Here is a 26190-nt window from a genome sequence, read left to right as displayed (position 1 = left end):
AGTAGTTTTCAGATGACATTTATTCCTTTGAAGGTTTATTATTATAATATCTACTAGTGTTAGAACTATCTACAGTCGTTCCACCGATATTCACTCATTCAACAAACATTATTGGAAGCCGCTTGTATGCCTGTGCCCATGTACAAAGACGCTTATTAGGAAAGATGGTGAACACAAACTGAGAACATACAGGGCCCTGCCCATGGGCTGGGTGGGCGCTATGCTATTGTTCATTCCCTACTTTGTTTCAGTCCCATCATCTTAGAAGCAAAGTATTGGTGTGATCTTTGTTTTCCAAAGGAACGGTACAAGAATCCAATAATCTGAGCAAGAACTCCGATCCTAGAGCAGATGACTCAAAAATAGTTGTTCGTCCTCTTCCCTCTCTCTCTCTCTTGTTGCTAAAAAGCCAAGATCCTTAGCTAGTCATGATCGTGCACACCTTTATTCTCAGCACTCAGGAGGCAGAAACAGGTGATCTATGTGAGTTCAAGACCAGCCTGGTCTACAAACCAAATTTCAGAACAGCCAGCACAGGGAAAGCCTGACTCGGAAACAAACAAACAAAAAATTAAAGATGCTCAAATTCAGTGCTCAGCCACATGTCGTTTCCTCGATCAGAAATCCCATCTGGTCTCTGATCGTCAGGGCTGAGCCAGACACAAGAAAACAGCATGGTTAGTCCATCTACCTATAAGCTACAGCTTCAAAATTATTCCCTAGCCTAAAATATGGTTTCAGATCTATTTCCTAGTTAGAAAGACAGATAACCCTCCAAACTGACACAATTACCTTGAAGGTATCTCAAACTTCAAGTAACTTACATCTAAATCTGTGGTCATCGCCTCCCTTCCTTCCTTCCTCTCTCCCTCCCTCCCTTCCTTAAAGGAACAGCACTTTCTTCTACTTGAGCTCAAATATCAGAATCCTGGGATGTATACCGGATTTCTTTTCTTCCTTGCAATTTGTATACTGTCCATTATTATAATCCATATAAACTGTCACCAGAACGCTTCACAAGTCTATCCTCTCCCATCTGCTTTAGTCCCTGGATCCACCTGTGGTGTTGCTTTCTATTTTTTCTCCCTGACATCCCCTGTGATCCCATTTCTTAATGGTTTGCAAACTGAAAAGAAAGATGGTAGCCACTGCAAGTACTTGAGAAGGTCCAGGGAAGCAACATGAGGAATATTTGAATGACAGATAAATGTCATAGTTTCTGCTGCAACTTGGCACAGCCCAGTCACCTTGAAGAGGGAACCTCAGTTGCGAAGAGACCTAGATCAGCGTGGCCTGTGTCTTTGAGATGTTTTCTTAATTCTTCCTTGACGGAGGAGGTCCCAGCCCACTGTGGGCAGCACCATCCCTAGGCAGGTGGCACTGAGCTGTATAAGAAAAGTAGCTGAACAAGTCAGTAGGCAACACTCCTCCATGGTGTCTGCCACAGTTCCTGTCTCCAAGCTCCTGCCCTGATATCCTGCCTTGACTTCCCTCAGGGAGGAACTGTTACTTTGTAAGATAAAACAAACACTTTCCTTCATAAGTTACTTTTGGTCATAGTGTTTATCACACAAGTAGAAAAGTAACTAGCGCTACAAGATAATACATAATGGTGACAAGGTAAATGTATGTGAGAAACGCAATATATTTTCAGAGAAGAGCAAAAGAAAAAAGAATGAAACAAGTACTACTGAGGGCTGAAATGTTTCTCTTACCGCTGTGAAGAGTTTAACTCATATAATTAGCTATTATTAAAAACAATTTAAGTCTACTTGCTTAAACATGGATTAGCCGATCTTCAATTTCTCAATGTTCTGCTGGGCATGGTAGTGCATGCCTTTGATCTCAGCACTTGGGAGGCAGAGGCAGGTGGATCTCAGAGTTTGAGGCCAGCCTGGTCTACAGAGTGAGTTTCAGGACAGCCAGGGCTACACCAAGACACCCTGTCTTGAAAAAGAAAAAAAAGACTATTCTGTGTGTTCAGCTCCCAGACCATCTACACAGATACTGTAAGAATGACCTTGTTTGCCTCAATTACTGTGTAGCTAAACTTCTGCACACAGCTCTTGGGAATTTTTACAGTTGCTCTAGTAATACGGTTAGTGATGAGAAGGTTAAGGATCAACTTCATCCTGTGTTAGTGCTGTAAAGGGTTGTCTTTGAATAGTGCACTCTGGCTCGAAAGACAGAGCTATTTATTTATTTACTTGTTTATTTATTTATTTATTTAGCTATCCAAGCTAGTTAGATTGCATATCACAGATTTGCTAGTGGTTATCCTCATTAATCTTTAAACTAAAAAAAAAATTATTCAAAACAGAAATGTTTCAACTCAGGCTTCAAATGTTACAGGCGATCATTTTGAAATAATGTGAAACTAAGCGCTTTCTCCCCTCTAATGTCATTAAGGACATAGCTAGTATCCTGGCTGGTTCACGGGGAGACAATGTCCAAGGAAAATCACCACATCAATCACTTTGAACACCACCTTCCTGTAACACCAATGGCCAAAAAGAAGAGACAGAAACTCCATGATAACTCCTTTATGTCCTGACGCCAGCAAAAGCGCTGATTTCCCATTGCTAAATAGGTAATGTCTCTCCCAACCCAGGCACTTTAAACAAGGAAGAAAGCTTGGAGAGAAAATGATTGTCAATATATTAAGGCCAACTGTCAATAGATTAAACTTAAAGGGGAGACAGCGAGGCTCGCTTGTAAATTACAAAGATACCGTGTCATTAAATAAATCTTCTACCTGCGTTCCCCACCCCCACCCATACATGGATCTTTCAGAGATATCAAGATACCTAGAGAACCAAGCGTTTTCTGGAATATAAATAGCTACAAAACAAGATAGCAAATGTGTTCTTGTAAACAATAAACGGGAAGCAGAGGACCAGTTTCTATCCTAGCTAAGAAATTATACTTTTGAGTTTTCTTGTGAAGAAACCCATAAGCCAGGTGCTTGACCCCTAGGCTCCAAAGTGTGTTGTACAGATTAGCAAAATAGTGTGCAGGATGTAGTTTAAGCTCCTAGAAAAAATAGATATGTAAATATATTGTTGTAGAATTGATTAGGTCGGCCAAGCAAAATTGAGACCACTTGTGGTGAATTTTAAAGAAAAACTCCCAAATGAATATTTCAGACTGAAGTGCATTTCTCTCGAAGTGTATGAATGCTATTCAACTCTGCACCCTAATGGCTCTTGAGTGCTCTGTTAGATTGTTAATAAAGATGCTAGTTCCTAACTCACTCACTGAAGAGTCACGGAGTGTTGGGAGCTCGCAGCTGGGGTTTCTAACTGTGGGTATGAATAGATGTGCAGAGTTCATGGAAGATCCTGGCAAGTGGCTTTTGAGGGAGGACCTTGCAAAGCTGAGAAAGGTGAGCTTAAACCACCATAGCAGTACCAATGTCTTAAAGCAACAACAGTATGGTAAGCCATTATCTGTGTTCAGCCACTAATAACTCAATCATAAATACATTCCCAACATAGATAAGACTAGAAGTGTTGGTAACGTTCACAGATGTGTTGACAGGTACAGTACCAAGTTGACTGCATTCTTTGGGAACTTAAAACAGCTGCAGACTATTTAGCCTCTAATCCACAATTGAGGAAACACTGATTTAGCAAAAGCCTAGAAATCCTTTGTGCTAGCCAGACTTATTTGATCTTGACACAAGATAGCACAGAGGGTTATCTGAGGGGAGGGAACTTCAATAAAGAAATGCCTCCATAAGATCCATCTGTAAGGCATTTTATTAGTTAGTGATCAGGCTATTATGGGTGGAGGGATCCCTGAGCTGGTAGTCCTTCATTCTGTAAGAAGGCAGGTAGAGCAAGCCATGAGGAGCAAGCCAGTAAGCAGCACGCCTCCATGGCCTCTGCATAAGTTCCTACCTCCAGGTTTCTACCCTGTTTGGGTTCCTGTCCTGACTTCCATTGATGATGAAGAGCAATGTGGAAGCATGAGACAAATGAATTCTTTCCTTCCCAGTGTGCTTTCGGTCATGGGTTTTCATCATAGCAATAGAAACCCTAACTGTGTCGGGAAGTGGTGACACATACACCTGTAGTCCCAGCACTCAGGAGGCAAAGGCAGGCAGATCTCTGAGAGTCTGGGGCCAACATAGTGTACAGAATGAGTTCCAGGACAACCGAGGCTACAAAAAGAAATTCCGTCTCAGTCTCAAAAAACAAACATGAAAAAGAGACACCCTAACTAAGACATCCCTTTTTACTTCTCTTTACTGCCTATGAGGAGCAGGGCGGGACACAGGTGTCACGGATTAGCTTAGGGATTTTTTGCTAAGGTTTTGTTGTTACTCTGTTCTGGTGGGTGGAACGTCAGATAATCAGATAACAAGGCCTGAGAACCACCTCCTGAGCCAACTAAATATGTGACCTGATGTAGAGAGCGGCGCGGCGAAACAAAGATGGCGCCGACATCCAGCCTTGTCTGGATATAAACGACTTACTGCGCATGTGCAGGCTTGTCCCCTTGCTAGGGCTCCCCCCTAGTGGTGAACAGCGGTACTGCACATGTGCGGTTTATGCACCAGGTGTCAGTTGACCGTTAATATGCTAATGAGGTGATTCATTCTCCGCCAATCCCTGGAGGACAAGTAGTGGGGTGATCCATGCCCCACCAATCCCTGAGAGATAATTAGCTTACTGTTGTGTATATAAGTTGAGCGACTTTGCTGCTCGAAGTCACTGTTCAAGAGAGCTGTAACACTAAGAAGAGCTGTAACACTGAGAAGAGCTGTAACACTAAGAAGAGCTGTAACACAGTAAAGGCTTGCTCGAAGAAGAATCCTGTTGCCGAGCGTCATTCTTACTGGCGGGACATTAGGCGTGCGACAACCTGATTGATTGACCTCTTTAAAAAAAAATGATGAAGCAGACATGGTCATGCATCCTTATAATCTCAGCATTTCTGAGGCTGACATAGAAATACTATGTTTCGGGTCAACCTGGGATACGTAACCTGGCCTACATAATCTAGTCTTGTCTCACAAAAGAGATTGGGATGGAATCATTCAGACTCTGTGCTATTAAAGAAAGAGAGTGGGCTTTAGACCAAGCAACACTGCATTTGTGTCTGGTGCCACCACCCACTGTGACAACAGAGAATTCCCTTCGTGTTGATGGAAGGTACTTTGTTCATCTGCAAAGCACTTGGAGCCCACTGATGGTTTGCATAGTGTATCTGCTCATTAGCTTCCTTCCTGTCTTATTCTACCAAACCACACTGGACAACAACTCTCCCACTGCAACTTTCATCAGAGCCTTGGCACTTGTTGCTTGCCCAGCTGAGAAGTTCATAATGTGCCTTCCCCACCAGCCTCTCGTCTTTCTGTCTCCTCAGCTCCAGATCGACATCTCACACTGTCCAACCATGTGTTGGAATTCAAGTGTCCCAGACCAAAGCAACCACCTTCCCTTCCTCTCTATCTTGTTAAGCACAGTCATTCTCTGCATTACAGACCCAACCTTTCCCATTAACTTGTGTTCTCCTCTCTCTACTTGCATTCTGTTGTTTTATAGTTCTCCAGCTCAGTAATGATTAAAGGCTGTTAGTTGCCCAAGATTTAAAACATGTATCTCCACTCCAAAACCTTTCCCAAATTCTCATCAGACATCCATGTCCTCTTTGATTTCTCTCCAGAGTTCATGCCTTTAATACCAGCACTTGGGAGGCAGAGGCAGGTGGATGTCTGTGAGTTCAAAGACAGCCTACACAGTGAGTTCCAGGCTAGCCAGGACTTCACAGTGAAACTCTGTCTCAAAATTCAAACAACAACAACAAAACTAACTAACAGTAAATTTACCCAGAGAGTTTAACAGGCATCTCAAACTCCACATGTGTAAAATTGGACTCTGGCTCCCATCCCAACAATCAACTCTTCCTGTGTGCTTTTCCATCTCCTCTTCCAACATTCGCCTCCCCACCCCATCCCCAGCTACCAGCCAGATGAGGACTCCGATTCATATAAAACCTCAACAAACCAACACAGCACAGCTTTGTCTCCTTTGTTCCATTGCTCACAATGTCAGTGTGTGTCTTTGTTCTTCGTTCCTTCTCAATCGCAAAACACCTTCCAACCATATTTATATCCAACTCATCCTTCAAAACCTAACACAATTGCTACACTGCCCCCACCCCACCCAGTGGCCTGTCTAATCTAGCCCTTCAATGGAGGAAGTTGGACAACTTCCTTTTAAGATTTATTTATTTTATGTGTTTTAAGTACACTGCAGCTGTCTTCAGACACACCAGAAGAAAGCATCAGATCCCATTACAGACGGTTGAGAGCTACCATGTGGTTGCTGGGAATTGAACTCAGGATCTCTGGAAGAGCAGTCAGTGCTCTTAACCAACTTCTTATTACTGATCTCATTAGCTCATTTTTATGCCCATGTGCACATATGCAAAATCAGTAGGTTGAAAGACAGGACATCAGTTATTTTTTCATTCTTTCTATTGTTAGAAATAATCTCCTTTTAGGTATCATTTCTGGCTCTTCAAGTCTGGGGGAAAGGGAAGTAGTTAAAACAGGGTCTTATTCTGTATCCTAGGTTGACCTCTAAGTTATAGAAGTTCTCTTGCATCAGCTTCCTGGGTAATGAGATTATGAATATATGGCACCTATGATACCACAGCAGGCTTCCAGATGTTTTTAGTTGTAAGAGACTATTATGAACAATTTTCTGTCAACCAATTAGACAATTGTATGTTCTGGGGGAAAGTTACAAAAAAAATTCTCAAGAATAAATAGAAAATATGAGTATGCCAATAGTAAGAAATAATTAATAATTGAAATATTCCCACTTCTGGTCTCCATCTGCGCCCAAAGCTGAGGCTGTTCCACAGCCCTTGGACACAAAATCTGCCAGCAGAGAACTGGTCTACCAGAAGCGCTCTCCCTCCTAAGCCCACAGCCCACAAGTGGAACACCACTTTCCCTCCATAGACTGTCCAAGGGGAGACACACCGGAAGCACATGGGGCACAAAAGAAACAGGACAGCCTAGGACAGGACCCTTCTGATCTCCATCTGCACCCAAAGCTGGAGTTGTCCCACAGCTTTCCAACCCAAAACTTACCCTGAGAGAGCTGATCCCCCAGGATCCCTGTCACTCCTAAGATCAAAGGCTCATAGGCCCACAGGAGGGACAAGCTCCAGTCAGAGACAGTAAGACCAACTAACATCAGAGATAATCAGATGGCAAGAGAGGCAAGCATGAGAACCTAAGCAACCAAACCAAGACTACTTGGCATCATCAGAACCCAGTTCTACCACCACAGCAAATACTGGATATCCCAACGCACCAGATAAGCAAGATTTGGATTTAAAATCACATCTCATGACGATGATGGAGGACTTTAAGAAGGACATAAATAACTCCCTTAAAGAAATACAGGACAACACAGGTAAACAGGTGAAGGAATTGAACAAAATCATCCAGGATCTAAAAATGGAAATAGAAACAATTTAAAAAATCACAAAGGGAGACAACCCTGGAGATAGAATACCTAGGAAAGAGATAAGGAGTCATAGATGCCGGGGTTGGGGATTTAGCTCAGTGGTAGAGCGCTTGCCTAGCAAGCGCAAGGCCCTGTGTTCGGTCCCCAGCTCCGAAAAAAAGAAAAAAGAAGAAAGAAAAAAAAGGAGTCATAGATGCAAGCATCACCAACAGAATACAAGAGATTGAAGAATCTCGGGGGCAGAAGATACCATAGAAAATATTGACACAGTAGGCATAGAAAGTACAAAAAGCAAAAAGGTCCTAACCAAAACATCCAAGAAATCCAGGACACAATAAAAAGACCAAACCAAAGAATAATAAGTATAGAAAAGAACAAAGATTCCCAAATTGAAGGGCCAGTAAATATCTTCAACAAAATTATGGAAGAAAACTTTCTTAACCTAAAGAAAGAGATGCCTATAAGCATACAAGAAACCTACAGAACTCCAAACAGATTGGACCAGAAAAGAAATTCCTCCTGTCACATGTAGTCAAAACACCAAATACACAAAACAAGGAAAGAATATTAAGAGCAGTAAGGGGAATGTAGGATGATGTCATTATACATATGAAGGCAAGTACAGGATACAATGAGGCCTGTCATTAGACAAGAAGGAAGGATGGGCAGGAGAAAAGTTTTAGAGAGGGAGGAGACTGGACTGAGGAGAGAGAGGCAGAGGAGAGAACATGGAGGCAGATGTTAAGATTCTTCTCTGCACATTTACAGGTTATGAATATTCTTAAGGGATGGATGTGTACGGGGCTTTGTATGTCTAGATGAACAAATTATATATTCTCAATTGGATCAGAGGTTATTGTGTTGTGTGTTTTTTCGTGTGGCAATTTAAGTTCAAGAGAGTATGTGGTGGCTAGACATGCTAGCCCACCACAAAATTGGGATGTGTATGTCTGTCATGGTGACATCCTGCCTTGGGAACTAGATAGGTAGAGATATTGTTGCTAGCCTCAGAGAGTAGCCATTGGCAGTGTCATATGGGATAGAGCAAAGTGGGTGAGACACTTTGCTGACTGAGATGAAGATATCTACCAGCTAATTTGGGGCACTATGGTGCCTGATCTAGTGCGGGATAAAAGACAGAATTTTATTTTAATTTTACAGCAACAGGGGAAAAGGTCAAGTAACATATAAAGGCAGACCTATCAGAATTACACCAGACTTCTCAACAAAGACTATGAAAGCCAGAAGATCTGGGACAGATGTCATACAGACCCTAAGAGAACACAAATGCCAACCCAGGCTACTATATCCACAGATGGAGAAACCAAGATATTCCATGACAAAAACAAATTTACACAATATCTTTCCACAAATCCAGCCCTACAAAGGATGATAGATGGAAAACTCAAACAGAAGGAGGGAAACTACAGCCTAAAAAAAGCAAGAAAGTAATCTTCCTGCAACAAACCCAAAAGAAGATAGCCACACAAACATAATTCTACCTCTAACGACAAAAATAACAGGAAACAATCACTACTCCTTAATATCTCTCAACATCAATGGACTCATTTCCCCAATAAAAAGACAGAGACTAACAGACTGGATATGTAAACTGTACTCAGCATTTTTGCTGCATAGAAGAAATGCACCTCAGTGACAAAGACAGACACTAAGAGTAAAAAGGCTGGGAAAAATTTTTCCCAAGCAAATGGTCCCAAGAAAAAAGCTGCAGTAGCCATTCCAATATCAAATAAATTCGACTTTCAACCAAAAGTTATCAAAAAAAAAGATAAGGAAAGATACTTCATACTCATCAAAGGAAAAACCTGAACATCTCTGCTCCAAATGCAAGGGCACCGACATTCATAAAAGAAACTTTACTAAAGCTCAAAGCACACATTGCACCACATACAATAATAGGGGGAGGCGTCAAGACACCACTCTCATCAATGGGTAGATCATGGAAACAGAAACTAAACAGAAACAGAAACTAACAGAACTTATAAGCCAAATGGATTTAAAAGACATCTATAGAACAGTTCATCCTAAGACAAAAGAATATACCTTCTTCTCAGCACCTCATGGTACCTTCTGCAAAATTGACCATATAAATGACACAAAACAGGCCTCAATAAATACAAGAAGATTGAAATAATCCTATACATCCTATCAGATCATCACGGACTAAGGCTAGTCTTCAAAAACAAAAAGTCCGCATACCCATGGAAGCTGAACAATGATCTACTTAATGACAACTTGTTCAAGGAAGAAATAAAGAAATTAAAGACCTTTTGGAATTGAAATGAAGTGAAAATGAAGGCACGGCATACCCAAACTTATAAAATACAAAGAAAGCAGTGCTAAGAGAAAAACTCATAGCTCTGAGTGCTTGCAAAAGGAAACTGAGGAGAGCATACACTAGCAGCTTGACAGCACACCTGAAAGACCTAGAACAGAAAGAAGCAAATTCACTCAAGAGGAGTAGAAGGCAGGAAATAATCAAATGCAGGGCTGAAATCAATCGAGTAGAAACAAAAAGAGCAACATAAAGAATCAACAAAACCAAGAGCCGGTTTTGAGAAAATCATCAAGATAAATGAACCCTTCGACAGACTAACCAGAGGGCACAGAGAGAGTATCCAAATTTACAAAATCAGAAAAGAAAAGGGAGACATAAGAACAGAAACTGAGGATATTCAAAAAATTATTGGATCCTACTACAAGGCCTAGACTCAACAAAATAGGGAAATCTGGAAGAAATGGACAATTCTCTAGACAGATAAAAATTAAACTCAGGATCAGACAAACTATCTAAACAGTCCCATAACCCCTAAAGAAATAGAACCAGTTATTAAAAATCTCCCAACCAAAAAAAAAAAAAAAACAAGGCCAGGAGCAGATGGGTTTAGTGCAGAATTCTATCAGACCGTTAAAGAAGATAATACTATCAATACTGTCAATAATATCAATACTGTCCAAACTATTCCACAAATAGAAACAGAAGGAACACTACCCAATTCATTCTTTGAAGCCACAAGTATTCTTATACCTAAACTAAACAAAGACCCTACAAATAAAGAGAATTTCAGACCACTTTCCCTTATGAATATCAGTACAAAAATGCTCAATAAAATTCTGGGAAACCTAATCCAAGAACACATCAAAATGACCATTCACCATGATCAAGTAGGCTTCATCCCAGGGATACAAAGCTGGTTCAATATATGTAAATTCATCAAAATAATTTACTATATAAACAAACTCAAAAAAAACAAAACACATGATCATTTCATTATGAGAAAGCATTTGACAAAATTCAACACCCCTTCATAATAAATGTCTTGGAAAGAATAGGAATTGAAGGCCCATACCTAAACATAGTAAAAGCAATATACAGCAAACCAGTAGCCAACATCAAACTAAATGAAGAGAAACTTGAAGCAATCCCACTAAAATCAGGGACTAGACAAGGCTGCCCACTCTATCCAATGGAAAAAAAGACAACATCATGTTGAAGAATACAAATTCAGCATGTAGAAGAATACAAATTGACCCATTCTTATCTCCTTGTTCAAAGCTCAAGTCCAAGAGGATTAAAGACCTCCACATAAAACCAGATACACTGAAACTAATAGAAGAGAAAGTGGGGAAGAGCCTGGAACACACAGACACGGGAAATTTTCCTGAACAAAACACCAATGGCTTATGCTCTAAGATCAAGAATCGACAAATAGAACCTCATAAAATTGCAAAGCTTCTGTAAGGCAAAGGACACTGTCAATAGGACAAAACAACAACCAAAAGATTGGAAAAGGTCTTTACCAATCCTACATCCAGTAGAGGGTTAATATCTAATATGTATATACAAAGAACTCAAGAAGTTAAACCCCAGAGAATCAAATAATCCTATTTAAAAATGGGGTACAGAGCTAAACAAAGAATTCTCAACTGAGGAATATTGAATGGCTGAGAAGCACCTAAAGAACTGTTCAGGGGTTGGGGATTTAGCTCAGTGGTAGAGCACTTGCCCAGCAAGCGCAAGGCCCTGGGTTCAGTCCTCAGCTCTGAAAAAAAAAAAAAAAAGAAATGTTCAACATCCTTAGTCATCAGGGAAATGCAAAGATGAGAATGGCTAAGATCAAAAACTCAGGTGACAGCAGATGCTGGCGAGGATGCGGAGAAAGAGGAACACTCCTCCATTGTTGTTGGGATTGCAGACTGGTAAAACCATCCTGGAAATCAGTCTGGGGGTTCCTCAGAAAATTGGACATTAAACTGCCTGAGGATCCAGCTATACCTCTCTTGGGCATATACCCAAAAGATGCCCCAACATATAAAAAAGACACATGCTCCACTATGTTCATTGCAGCCTTATTTATAATAGCCAGAAGCTGGAAAGAACCCAGATGCCCTTCAACAGAGGAATGGATACAGAAAATGTGGTACATCTACACAATGGAATATTACTCAGCTATCAAAAACAATGACTTTATGAAATTCGTAGGCAAATGGTTGGAACTGGAAAATATCATCCTGAGTGAGCTAACCCAATCACAGAAAAACACACATGGTATGCACTCATTGATAAGTGGCTATTAGCCCAAATGCTTGAATTACCCTAGATGCCTAGAACAAATGAAACTCAAGACGGATGATCAAAATGTGAATGCTTCACTCCTTTAAAAGGGGAACAAGAATACCCTTGGCAGGGAATAGAGAGGCAAAGATTAAAACAGACACAGAAGGAACACCCATTCTGAGCCTGCCCCACATGTGGCCCATGCATATACAGCCATCCAATTAGACAAGATGGATGAATCAAAGAAGTGCAGGCCGACAGGAGCCGGATGTAGATCGCTCCTGAGAGACACAGCCAGAATACAGCAAATACAGAGAATGCCAGCAGCAACCACTGAACTGAGAATAGGACCCCCGTTGAAGGAATCAGAGAAAGAACTGGAAGAGCTTGAAGGGGCTCAAGACCCCATATGTACAACAATGCCAAGCAACCAGAGCTTCCAGGGACTAAGCCACTACCTAAAGACTATACATGGACTGACCCTGGACTCTGACCTCATAGGTAGCAATGAATATCCTAGTAAGAGCACCAGTGGAAGGGGTAGCCCTGGGTCCTGCTAAGACTGAACCCCCTGTGAACTAGATTGTTGGGGGGAGGGTGGCAATGGGGGGAGGATGGGGAGGGGAAGACCCATAAAGAAGGGGAGGGGGAGGGATTAGGGGGATGTTTGCCCGGAAACCGGGAAAGGGAATAACACTCGAAATGTATATAAGAAATACTCAAGTTAATAAAAAAAAAAATTGGACATAGTACTACCTGAGGACCCAGCGATACCACTCCTGGGCATATACCCAAAAGATACTCCCACATACAACAAGGACACGTGCTCCACTATGTTCATAGCAGCCTTATTTATAATAGCCAGAAGCTGGAAAGAACCCAGATGTCCTTCAACAGAAGAATGGACACAGAAAATGTGGTCCATTTACACAATGGAGTACTACTCAACTATTAAAAACAATGACTTCATGAATTTTTTAGGCAAATGGATAGAACTAGAAAATATCCTGAGTCACAAAAGAACATGCATGGTATGCACTCACTGATAAGTGGATATTAGCCCAAAAGTTTGAAATACCTAAGAAAAATTTACAGATCATATGAAGCAAAAGAAGAAGGAAGATCAAAACATGGATGCTTGATTCCTAAGGGAGAACAAAATACTCATGGGAGGAAAAACCAGGACAAAGAGTGGAACAGGGACTGAAGAAAAGTTCATCCAGAGACTGCCGTACCTGGGGATCCATCCCATATGCAGCCACCAAACATAGTCACTATTGCTGATGCCAAGAAGTGCTTGCTGACAGGAGCTAGATATGGCTGTCCCCTTAGAGTTTCTGACAGAACCCTACTGATACAGATGAAGATGCTTGTAGCTAACCATTGGACTGAACAAGGGGACTCCAGTGGAGGAGTTAAAGAAAAGACCGAAGGAGCTGAAGGGTTTGCAACACCATAGGAAGAACAACAAAATCAACCAACCAGACCCCACCAGAGCTCCCAGGGAGGGACTTATCCACCAACCAATGAGTACACATGGAGGGACCCATGGCTCCAACTGCATATGTAGCAGAGGATGACATTGTCCGGCATCAGTAGGAGGAAAAGCCCTTGGTCCTGTGAAGGCTCATTTCCACAATGTAGGGGAATAACAGGGCATTGAGGTGGGAGTGGGTGGATGGGAGTGGGAGCATCCTCACAGAAGCAGGGGGGCAGGGGAGGGAGTATGGGAGAGAGGAGAAAGGAGATAACATTTGAAATGTAAATACATAAAATATTCAAGAGAATAAAATTTTTAAAAAAGATTAAAATTTTTTAAAAAAAGAAATATTCCAACAAAGCTCAGGCATCACTGGGAATTTTCTGGAACTGTATGAAGAAAACACAGCAGAAATTCCACACAAGCTGTTTAAAAAGCCAAGCTTTCGAACTCCTTCTGTTGGCACGTAACTCCATTAAAGCACAAATCCCTGGGCGAGAAAGCAGAGGCAAAGTTGCCTGGGATGGTTTAGGGAATGGTTGGTAGCAAAGGGGCATGGGAGCTCTCTTAAGAATGATAAAACCTTACAACACTAGACCATGGTGGTAGCACTTCAGCTGAAGGAATCCACTAAGGATGAAAACCGTGCACGCCCAATGAATCCTTTTAATTATGTGCAAGCGATACTCCAGGTGCAGTGCCTCACCAGTTTCCATAGATTTTCTCTGACTTAAAAGAGCTGCCAATCTGATACTCAAAATGTTTTTCTTTCATAAGCAGCTTAATTTCTTTGAATGTGTTTGTTCGGTTGTAAAAATGTAGACAGTGATATTGATTTTCATGCTTTGTTGGGTTTTTTTTTACACAACTGTGATGTAAACCTTTATTTTATTATTAAATTTATTTATTCACTTTACAACCCAATATCTGTCCTTCCTCCCCTCCCAGTACCCGCTCCCGTAAGTCCTTCCCCCATTCCCCTTAGAAGGCGAAGGCCCCCTCTGGGTGTCAACCCCCCACATACACTGTGTATCCGGTTGCTGTGGAACTAGACACACTCTCCCACTGAGGCCAGACAAGGCTGTCCATTTAGCAGTACAGGATCCACAGGGAGGCGGGCAGGCCACAGGCTCAGGGATAGCCCTGCTCCAGTTGTTTGGGAAGACCAAGCTGCTCGTCTGCTCCATGAGTGCAGGAGGTCTAGGTCCAGCCTGTGCTTGCTCTTTGGTTCATTTCTAATCCAAATAAACGTTGTACTTCTCTCCTCCAGCCTCCAAGTCTGTGGAGCACACTGTCCTGTACACCTGGTCTCTCAGTGGGGCCAGGCAGAAGGGATACCTGTCAGGTCTTCTTTGGTCTAGGTGTCGCTCCTCCCATGGTCAGCCTTCTCTCTTACTCCTGAGCAATCAGGTGCTGAGGAATGAGAAAAGTGGATGACTGTGAACCATCTTAACCGTCCACGCTTTTTCTTGTTATCAGCTCCTGGTTTTGAATCAGTTCAAGAACTGGAATCTACCTTCTTCCAAACCTCCCTGCCACCCTGCCCAAAGAGGCAGTGAGTGCCACTTAATAGGGAGACCACAGGGTAGGGTGTAGTGAGCCATATTGGATTTGGGCCTGGATAGCTCAAAGTGGCTATGTGACTCTTGGCCACACATACTCCTAAGATCCTCTCCCATGTATTTACGGCACAGGAAGAAAAGACCAAGTAGTAAACACCCAGTGTCTCCACTGCATGACCTCTGCTGAGCCCGGCTGATGCATGTGGCACCGACACACCTGGACCACACCTGGGTGGTGGGCAATTTACTTCTGCCTTTTGCTTCCTCAGCCTTTATCCTGGAGATTTAGGCTGGTCTTCTGGGATTTCTCCCTAATTAATTCAGGTCTCTTAGTCGAGAAGTCATAAGCCAGGGTTTCCCACTGTGCTTCCCAGTTATTTTCTACCTGGAGACTTGGGTATATAAGTGGTGAATAAAGCTACAGGAGTCTCTCACTCTTCTTCCTCACTCTCACTCTTCCTTCCGCTCTTTCTCTCTCTCTCTCTCTCTCTCTCTCTCTCTCTCTCTCTCTCTCTCTCTTCCTCTCTTCCTCTCTTCCTCTCTTCCTCTCCTGGCTTGACATGATAACCTCTGTGTGTGTGTGTGTGTGTGTGTGTGTGTGTGTGTGTGTGTGTGTGTGTGTGTTTTTCATCCTGTAGGCTTTCGCCCGATTCTCGGTACTGTGTCGGTGCTGGCGCCGACAGTAGGGACAGGAAAAAACTGAAAGAACAAACGCATGTGTCCTTTTCCACAGAAACTCCAAAAGGAGCTACCTAGCTCATCTCTCCTCAGTCACGTACTCCCTGCTTCCCCTTGTGCTCCTATCTTGTTCTTTTTTCAGGTGAAAGAAGGCTCAACTTTCTCCCCCCACTGGATCAGATGTGCGTTCTTGGTTCACTGATGAAGATCCTCCCAATCTACCGAGGAGTTCTGGGAACTGAAGACTCACGCTTTCACTAAGGAGGCAGACATGGTATGCAGAACTTGTGAGCTCTTGCATCAGATCTGAGAACAGTCAATGTAGCACGAGCACCGTACAGCATTTGGGGGGAACACTATGAGATGACACAAAACGGGACCTCAGCTTACAGGCATTAAGAAAACCCACTCCCTCTCCTACCAGGTGAGATAGCAAATTCCGAAACAGAGCAGTCTGTGCTCACCATCTCCAAAGCCATGTTGGAAGCAAGGTGAACGCATGGGTGATCTTGCCACTCTCTGTGCCTTCACACTGATCGTTCAGAGCAGAGCATCTCTTGATGATGTAGGACCACAGAAGACTAAGCAAGTTAGCAAGGTCCATTGGCCTTGTTCATCAGTCTTTTTTATTTTTAATATATGTGACATATATCTGGAATAAAAAGAACCTCCAAATGTAGCATGTGTGTGTGTGTTTATGCATATGTATGTGTGTGTTCATGCACTCATGCACATGTATGTAAAATCTGTCTGACCTAAATTCGCTGTAGTAGTTTGAATGGTGCCCCATAGTCTCTGTCATTTGAACACGCGTACCCATTTGATGACTCTGTTTGAGGAAACCTTCAACAGTTAGTGGTATCTAGGGGAAAGAGTACCACTTTCTTCGGTGCTATGGCCATTGATAAGGTGCCCCATGTTTCATCAATTCACCTCCTTTCCATGTTCAAGGGAGAAACTCTAAATGTGGTAGTTCACACACAACAAAAAGCATTTAAACTACGAGAGGGCTCAATGAGAGGAAAGGTTTTAATGAAGGGGAGAGGCAGGAAGAGAGGATGCTAAGGGATGAAAAGGACTAAAATGGATGAAACTTTCAAAGAATACAAAGTGAGTTTTAAGTAGACAAACAAGCATGGGTTATACATGGATCTCTATTGAACAGTGACTTGGTCCCTTAGGTCTATATACCCACAAGTATAATAGATGAGTCATATTGTAGTTCTGCTTTTAATCCCAGGAATCCCCCAGACTAGTTTCCATAGAGCCTGATGAAATTACATACTTCAAATTGCATACATATATATACATACATATATACATATATACATACACACATACATACATACGCACACATACACACATACATAAATACACACAAAAGGTCCTCTCCTTTTAACATATGGACATTCATGTCACCCACAGACAGAACTCGGGTTATCAGGTGTGACAAGAAAGCACTGTTACCTGGGACATCTCACTGGTCCTGCAGTTCTTTGTATATTTTAGCTACTAATCCCCTACATGGTGATACTATTTACACCACTAGATTAGTTAGCTTTTAGATACTAATTTAGATGAATAGGTGGCAAAGATTTTTTTTCCCATTCCACAGTCTGTCTTGTCAATATATTAATTGTCCCCTTTGATCTGCACAAATCTTTTAATTTCATGTGTCAAGTCTTGCTGATTTTTTTTTTCGGAGCTACTGGAGTTCCTTTCAGAAAGTCAATGCCTAGACCTGGATTTTGAAGTTCTCCCTTTGCATTTCCCTTGGATATTTTCAGTTTGTGGTGGTCTTTGATCAATTTGAATTGATTCTGCATATGGTGAAGGGTAAGATTCCCATTTTAGTTTATCCAGCACAGTTTTTTATTACTGCATATTTATTAATTCTTTAAGAATTTCATACATTTGTGCAATGTATTTTGAACCTATTCACCCTTTCTTCCTTTTTCTTTCTTTTTTTTTTTTTCAGAGCTGGGGACCGAACCCAGGGCCTTGTGCTTCCTAGGCAAGCGCTCTACCACTGAGCTAAATCCCCAACCCCCTATTCACCCTTTCTCATCCCTCTAACCCCTCCCGGATCCACCTCCCATCTTCCCACTCCCTCTAACATCCTGCCCTCCTTTTAAACAAAATTTTTTATTATTTTGTTGAATGTTTTATACAATGTGTTTTGTTTGTAGTCCCTTCCCCTCCCCAACTCATCCAACTTTGTGTGTTTTGTTCATTTTTGTAAACCCATCAAGATCAGTTTGTACTGATGTATATTCTTGGATATCAGGTCTTCCGCTGGAATGTGGTGAACTTACAGGCGTTAGACTCTCGTAGGAAACCACTCTTCCCTCTTCCAGCAGACAACAGCTCTCGATAGACTAGAGGTAGGATGCAGTGCCTAATTCTCATCTCCATGCTGAGATCTGATCTGACTTGGACTTAGACAGGCTGTGAGTGATGTTGCAGTCACTGTGATCTCATATGGGCAGCTGCCCTGCTGTGTCCAGAAGATCCTGTTTCCTTGTGGTCATCCAGTGCCTATGACTCTTGTATTCTTTCTGCTCCCTCTTCTGCAGTGACCTCTGAACCCAGGGGGTTGGGAGTGGCGGGGGGGAGGCATAGAGGTACAGGACAGATTCCAGTTAGGGCTGAGCACTCTATAGTCTCTTACTCCCTGTACTTTAGCCCGTTGTGGGTCTCTGTGTTAATCACCATCTACTGAAACTAGAAGCTTCTTAGATGAAACTCAGGGATGTATTCATTTATGGGTTTAATGTTGTCACTAGAAATCAGTTCGATACTACATCCGGTTGGCTGTGATGGCATGTGCCCTTAATCCCAGCACTCGGGAGGCAGAGGCAGGACAAAGTTTGAGGTCACCCTGGTATAAGGAGTAAATTTCAGAACATCCAAGGCTACAGAGAGAAACTCTGTCTTGAAAAAAAAACCTGTCAATTTGGCAGAATAATAGACGTAGGTTCTCCTGTAGGGCCTATAAGCTGTCTAGCCATAGGTTCTTCATCCAATAATGGTTCCAGGTATGGGCTCCTCTCCAGAAATTGACACAGAGACCCTGTGGCTTTAGGGCCTTAATCACAGAACATGGAGAAAGCAAGGTCCTGACCTGGAAGCTTCATCCCTACTAGCTAGCTTCCACAGTGCTGAAAGGTTCTCTGTATGCTACCATAGGAGGAAAGCGACCATCAGTCAATCCCAGCTGAGCTCTGGGAGCTACAATAATGGTTGGCCTGGTAAGACATCCCAAATGGTACAGTGGTGGCATGGACATCATGGCAGTAATCAACCACTTTCTAATTGGATTTGAATTCCGGTCCACAAGGTAAAACACAGCACAGGTTTAAGTGTCACTTCTCCATTGTGCGTCTTTGGCAAGGGTTAGCTAGCTGTAGTCACGTGGGCTTGTTACCGGGTCCTCTACTTCGTGTCACTGCTCCATGTGTTTATTCTCATGCCGCTACCATACTGTAGAACATTCAAAATTCCCACTAGCTTCATTGAATTTACTTTCTCTTCACAAAGTACATGTGTATATACAATGTGTGTGTGTGTGTGTGTGTGTGTGTGTGTGTGTGTGTGTGTGTGCATGTTGCAGTGACTGAATCCAGGAATATCAATTTTACTCTTAATACTTTAAAAACATTGATAGCAACAAAACTTAACAAAAGTGGCGGCTGAATTTTGTTTTTATTTTTCAGACCCAAGAAAACATAGTTCTATACCCAATTATAATATACCTTCCACTCTCTAAAGAAGAATATCCCATAACATGTTTCAAGATTTTTGTCAAAATGTCTGACTAATTCATTTTTCTTGCATGTCTAGATTGCATCTCTCTAGCTTTCTTTCTTCTTTTAATTTCAATTTTAAAGACACAACTTCTAATATGTTCAAATTATGTCCTTTCACTGTATACTTAAAATTTGGTAATAATAAATATTAATAATTCTCAATTACATACTTGTATAGATATAATACATGTGTATACTTATATACATACTCACATAAGCACACATGTGTGCAACCATGATATGCATATACTTCTTGTTACTAATTATTTATAACATTGTCATTTGGAGGAAAATCTAAGGTTGTTATTTCAAAAATTAAGCATAGTAGTATCCTAATTTGTTATATGCAAAGCCAGAAGAACTATACTTTATTCTTGGCAAATTTTGACATTTTTCCCTAAAAATTCTCCATTCCATTTTTCCAAATAGCAGTTGTAAAGGCATGTCCTGTTTCTAAGAACGTAGAACAGTCTGGAAATTGAAAAAAAAACTAAATTTTTAGTCATTAACTGGTCTCACCATTTTCATCTAGGGCTCCTAGATTCTTTGATTTTATTCTATACTCCCCCAGAAGTTTTCTCCATTAATATTAACAGCTTTTTGAATCTCATTACTCTGATTTATGCCTTTTCAATTTATTTAAGGTTGTGTCAATATTAAATCATCTGTCCCTTGCGAGCAACTTCAATAATGTTTAGTTGCAAAATACTCTTAAGCATGACGTGGCGAGCAAGAATCCATGTTATTACTTACAGTGCCATCCTCCCTCCAGAATTAACTAATAATTAATGAGGGCTATATTAGAGAACACAGAGGCAACCCAGAATACCTCAGGAAAAATATCATAAGTTATTCTGGAACTTTTATTTCATTTCGGATGTTCTTGTTCTTGTGTAAGAGAGAGTGAGGAACCACAGGGGGAAATTCTAATGTTTTGAAGCTATTATTTCCTGAATATCTAGGAGAGTTGCAATTAAAATTAAAGGAATCTTCAGACTAAAACTTCGGTTTTAGGAGACTTCCATATTGAAAATGCGGAACATATACCAGTTTCCCCGATTTCCACCAACACATACAAAGAAGTGTAACTAAGTATGAGCGTAAGCTTAAAAGAAGAGATGTGGATGTCACTCGCGCTACCCACTGCTGGATATTACATTTGGTATGAAAAACTAAACGTTTTCATGCTAAGACAAGGGACAGAAAAGGCGAAACCTATAGCCACGATGCTGAGTCTTCCTGGCACTCAAGGTCTGTGGCCCTTCAGGACAGCTAGAAAGAGAAAGAAATGACAAAAGGAAAACCATCCACATTCCTGTTGCTAAGTGATGTGATTTCCACACAGAAAGCTTCAGGGAGTCTAGGAGAAACCGAGAATGCCCGGGCAGAGCTGGAGAGATGGCTCAGTAAGAATTAAGAGTATGAACTGATCTTCCAGAGAACCAGAGTTCTGTTCCCAGCACCCACATAAGGCACCTCACAACTGCCTGTAACTCTAGCGCCAGGGAAATGTGATGCCCTCTTCTGGCCTCCTCTGGCACTGCACTCACAAACCCACACATAGATGCATATAATTTAAAAATAGGATCTTTTATAAAACAGAGAAAATGCCTATTTCAATACCATGTGAATCTACATTCACCACAAAATAAAAAATGAAATCTAGAGGCTGGAGAAATAGCTCAACAGTTAAGAGCATCTGTTATTGCTGGGGACCTGGGTTCAAATCCCATAGCTCACAAACATGTTATAACTCCAATTCCAGGGAACTGATACCTCTAAGGGCACTGGATATGCATGTGGTGCGCAGACATACATTCAAGCAAAATACAACACATAAATAAGGTCAGTGCATTTTAAAAATTAAAATAAAAAAATAAATAAAGTTTAATTCATTTCAGAGTTGGGCACATACTTGTCGTTCCAGTACTTGGGGGTAGAGGCAGGAGGATGGCAAGTTTAAGACCATCCTGGACTTCAGAGAAGAACCTGGTTTCAAATACAAAATAAAATACGCATTTCAAACAATCATAAGGCAATATTCGACTCACTAAATACACAGCAGATTTTCAAACAGAAACAAGGGTGGCTCATGGCACAGCACTTGCCTAACATATCTGAGACTGAGCCCCAGAATCATGAAATAAATAAAATAAGGGGAAATGGACAAAGATGGGCAGTAACGCAGTGCTACACGGTATTTTATAATGTAGAATTTTACGAAATTTCTAGGCTGTTTGTTTTATTTTTATCATTTCTATTTATATTAAATAATACCAGAAACTACATGACAAAACATGAAAGTTAAAATATGAACAGGATTAATCTATTTAAACTCTCACTTTCTGTGTTTGTCTTAGTCTTTTGGTTGTTTGGAGGTGGAGTTAGAGGAGATGCCGCTGCTGCGCTCCTCTCCTTATCCTTCCTTTCCTTCTCTTTTCTTTCTCCTCCTCTTCATCCTTTTCCTCTTCCTCCTCCTTCTTTTTCTTCCCCTTCTTCAAACACAATTTCATATAATCTAGACTGGCCTCAAATTTGCTATGTAGCTGACCCTGGCCCTGAACCCCTGATTCGCTTGTCTCATCTCCCAAAAGCTGGGGCTACAGGGGTGTGCCTCCATGCATGGCCAGTTTAAAAAGCCATCTCTTAAAGCCTCTCTCCTTCCCTCCCTCTCTTCTTTCCCCTCTCACTTCCCTTTTTCCAGTTACCCTTTAAAAAGAACTACTTTTTTAATCTTATCTGAGGCAAATACATAAGCACGATTTTACACTGAGAAAGAATGGTGGATAAATGAAGACCCAAAATGAGGGAAGAAGTCGGCGAAGAGAGAAAAGTGCATAGAAGAAGGAAAACCCTCTTTCACGGGTCACTCGGTAACTCAGCCCGTCCACATGACACCCTGGGAGGGAGACCTGTGCTATACGTCCTAAGGATAACAATTCGGTGTCCTCATCAGTCCGCCACCTCTGAAGAGATCCACAGCACAAATGTAAAATGAAAAGAAGGCTCCTGGCCCTGCACTGCACTGATCCTGTGGAATACTGTGGAAATACTTGAAACTGAATATTCAAAAGTGTTATAAGAAACACAAAAGGGAGGAATGAATATGATGTTGAAAAATATAAAAAAATAAAATGCTGCCTTTTATCTCCCACTAGGTCTGTCAACACAGTGCCCCAAGACATCTGCGGGATATCTTGCCAGAAGCACACATTCCAATTCCGTCCTGGCTCAGACCAGCCACCCTACACTCCCTTACACTTAAATCTGCACATGAACGAACACACAATACAATAACCTTTAACCCAATTGGTAAGATATAATTGCCCACCTAAACATACAAAGCCCAGTACCATCCATCCCTTAAGAACATTCATAACAACCTGTAAATACACAGAGTGGAATCTAAATGTCAGCCTCCATTTTCTCTCTGCCATGGCTACCCTCTCTGTCCCTCCTGTCTCTCCTCCATTTCCGTTCCAGTCTCCTCTTCCTTCAAACTTTTCTCCCGCCCATCCTTCCTTCTCATCCAATGACAGGCCTCCTTCTATCTTGTACCTGCCCCTCACCTGTTCTGGTGAAGTCACCTGAGTCCTGAGTGGTGACTAGGCAGCCCTCCTTGGGGCAGTGAAATTAGCATCAAAATACAGATAACTCCAGGGCAAACCACAACAAGAGTAAATGAGAAAAGTGTTATTTCCTGCTACTGTTTTGTTATATGACAGCATCCAAAGAACACCTAAACAGACAGGCATGCCTGTGCACCCTGCTCCATCGATCGGTCTTTACATCGATGACATCTGAGCATCATCCCCGTGATCACTCGCTGGCCAGCTTCCCTTTCCCATGGCAGCCCTTCCTTTCTGAGAACAGTCTTGGCTTCATGCTTTCGTGAACTCGGGTTATTTGAGCCAAAGAGAACTTTCTAAGAATGACCTTTGTCTCCAACAGAGCACAAGAATAATTATGTAGTAAGTTTGCAGGGGAAATAAATCTTTCTCCGCTCTTGACCTGCCCATCCCGTCTCACTGTGAATCTCGAGTCAGCACACATGGATTTTCCTTCTCAGCTCTAAGTATTAATAAACACCAGACATGCATTTGAGGGGAGAAGAAAGTACACCCCCAAATCTTTTGACCTGGGCAGAAATTGGGCAATAATCTGCATTCATCATTTGCTGTGCTCAAATGAGCTGTGTGTCCGCAGAGACCACTTGAAGCCTTTCTTGTCGTGAACGGGCAGCTTACTTTCCGGATCTCCCCGACTATTTTCAACACAAACCTAAATAGGAGAGTAAGGGAAGTTTGCCCCACAAGCGTCTAAAACAGATGTCAATTATATTGAAGTGTTCCATTAGGGGCACTAACTTTGTTATTGACTCTGTAATGGCAACAGCCGGCTGCTGTAATTAACCATCGATCTGAGTGGTATGTAGATTTGTAGGCCGACGAAAAGAACTTAGAATATAAGGTGCCCAGCCGCAGTACTAATCCGTACTGTTGGCAGTGCGGTGCGCAAGGGGAGAAAAAAAGGTTTGCAAAGTAAACGATATTTATAGCCTTGAGGTACAATCGGAAGGATGGCAAATTGATGCTCTCCAGGGTTATCTAACCGTCCCTAGCTCTTCTTTGAAGCTAGTTGGCCTCAGGTATTTCTTTACAGGAACAAAAAACACTACCTAAAGACTCTATGCCTGGTAGTCATTGGATGATTTTTTTTAAATATTTTATTTATTTATTATATATGAGTACATTGTAGCTGTCTTCAGACACACCAGAAGAGGGCATCAGATCCCATTACAAATGGTTGTGAGCCACCATGTGGTTGCTGGGATTTGAACTCAGGACCTCTGGAAGAGCAGTCAGTGCTCTTAACCGCTGAGCCACCTCTCCAGCCCCGGATGATTTTTTTTTATGAGACGCTTAAATATTGAGCCCATACTAAATACTAGAAAGCTTTTTGAAAAGCTAAGAGATCCCATACAGGAAACAGTCTATGTATTTAAGGAAAACTTCTTAATTTATGCCTATCTTTATTTTGTTTTTGACTCCAGACAGGGTCTCATTCTGTAGTTGAGCTACCTGGCTGACCTGGAGCTCACCAAGTAGACCAGGCTGGACTCAAAGTCATAGAAATATGTCTGCTTCTGCCTCTAACGTTCTGGGAGTATAGGCATGCACAATCACACTTTATTTTTTTTATTAATTACATTTTTATTTGACAGTTTCATACATAATTACTTCATTCACCCTTTACTCCTCCCTTACCCCCACAATTTCCTCTTCTCCCTAAAAAACCCTTTTCCATGTCCATGGTTTTTCTTTTCCTCTGTGACCCACTGAGTTTAACCAGGGTCATCTCCATGACCGAGGGTTTAGAACTGTCCACTGGAGCCCGATGGGCTCCCCAATGGGAACACAACCGAAGAGGATGGCTCCTCATTGTCTACCATGCATTGCTGACCAATAGTTCTTCAAAGGGGGGTAAGGCCCTGTGCCCCACCCCACACACACCTATGCCCGGTGTTCGTTGACAGGCCCAGTCTTGTTCAGGCACAGTGCAGGCAACCATGGTTGCTATGGGTTCATAATAACTGTTTATAACATTTATTAATTTAACCAACATTCATGATTGGCTAAATTTTCAATACTAGATGGAATCGTTGGTCGGTATTTGTGTTTTCATAAACAGCGTATAACTGTTTATGATATAGATGTCACTACTCTTCTGTGTAGCCACTCACGCAGCTCAGAAAGGAAATTCCCTAGGACCATGTATGGGAAGCTTCTCATGGCCACAATGAATTCCCTGAATCTAGGTACTTATGAAGAAAATGGTTTATTTAGCTCATAGTTGAAGAGATTCAAAGTGCAAGCAAACAGGGCCCGGTGTCTGTGGCTCGCTGCCTCGTCCATGGACAGCAATGACAGTGACTCATGGAGGAGCAGAGGGTACAGGAGCCAGGCCTGCCCCTTTACAGTTCCACACAGAAACTCAAAGGGTCGCACCAGAGTGCCTCATGTGCCCAGTGACCTCAGGGTCTCTCACAGGTTGCATCTGTTTAAAGACCTACCACCACCTCTCCATACATGGAAGAGCACAGACCTGAACAGGCAGTGTAGACCGGTGGCTGCAAGCTTGTTACTGTCAGCTCTCGCTCCTCAACATTGCTTTCACACCACAACCCGGGAGCCCTAAGCCACCAGGCTTCACACGTCTCCTCCTCCAGCTGCTCTTGACTGGCTGCCATACTTAAGCTCCGCCTGGTCCAGGGCTCCAACCTGAGGAAGGATGCAGTTTCTCAAGGGCCTACCTCATCAATGAGGCTCACCAAGACATCAGGGCTGGCTGCAGAGCATGGACTGGTAGCAAATCTCCCTGGTGCAGTTTACCTTGCACTCCAAAGGCTTCCACACAGACCACTGTGATGGCAACCTGACGAGTGTGAGCTTCATCTGCCTGCAGTCAACGACGACGCCATCACAGGAAAGGCGGAAGACAATGCAGATACCTTGCACTAGTATTTGAAGCAGCAAATCAAGAGAACGTTTTAGGAAATGAACTTAATGGGTTTATGTGGCCAGCACCT

The 26190-nt window shown here is 42.1% G+C and overlaps 1 long non-coding RNA gene across 5 annotated transcripts in view; it reads left to right on the top strand.

Moving 5' to 3' along the window:
* LOC102548181 (uncharacterized) overlaps nucleotides 1-16471 on the top strand; it is a 31593-nt gene extending 15122 nt beyond the window's left edge. For 4 of the 5 annotated variants that reach the window (XR_358945.5, XR_010057016.1, XR_001840830.3 and 1 more), the window contains one exon: nucleotides 15935-16471. This is a non-coding gene — a long non-coding RNA (uncharacterized LOC102548181). The remainder of the gene's footprint in view (nucleotides 1-15934) is intronic. The other variant, XR_005492481.2, reaches the window with a different exon arrangement.
* The last annotated feature ends 9719 nt before the right edge of the window (nucleotides 16472-26190 follow it).

The sequence above is a fragment of the Rattus norvegicus genome, chromosome 13 (assembly GCF_036323735.1).
Source record: "Rattus norvegicus strain BN/NHsdMcwi chromosome 13, GRCr8, whole genome shotgun sequence".
NCBI classification, from domain to species: domain Eukaryota; kingdom Metazoa; phylum Chordata; class Mammalia; order Rodentia; family Muridae; genus Rattus; species Rattus norvegicus.
The sequence above is the reverse complement of the archived record's forward strand: the minus strand, read 5'-3'. Positions and strand labels throughout refer to the sequence as shown.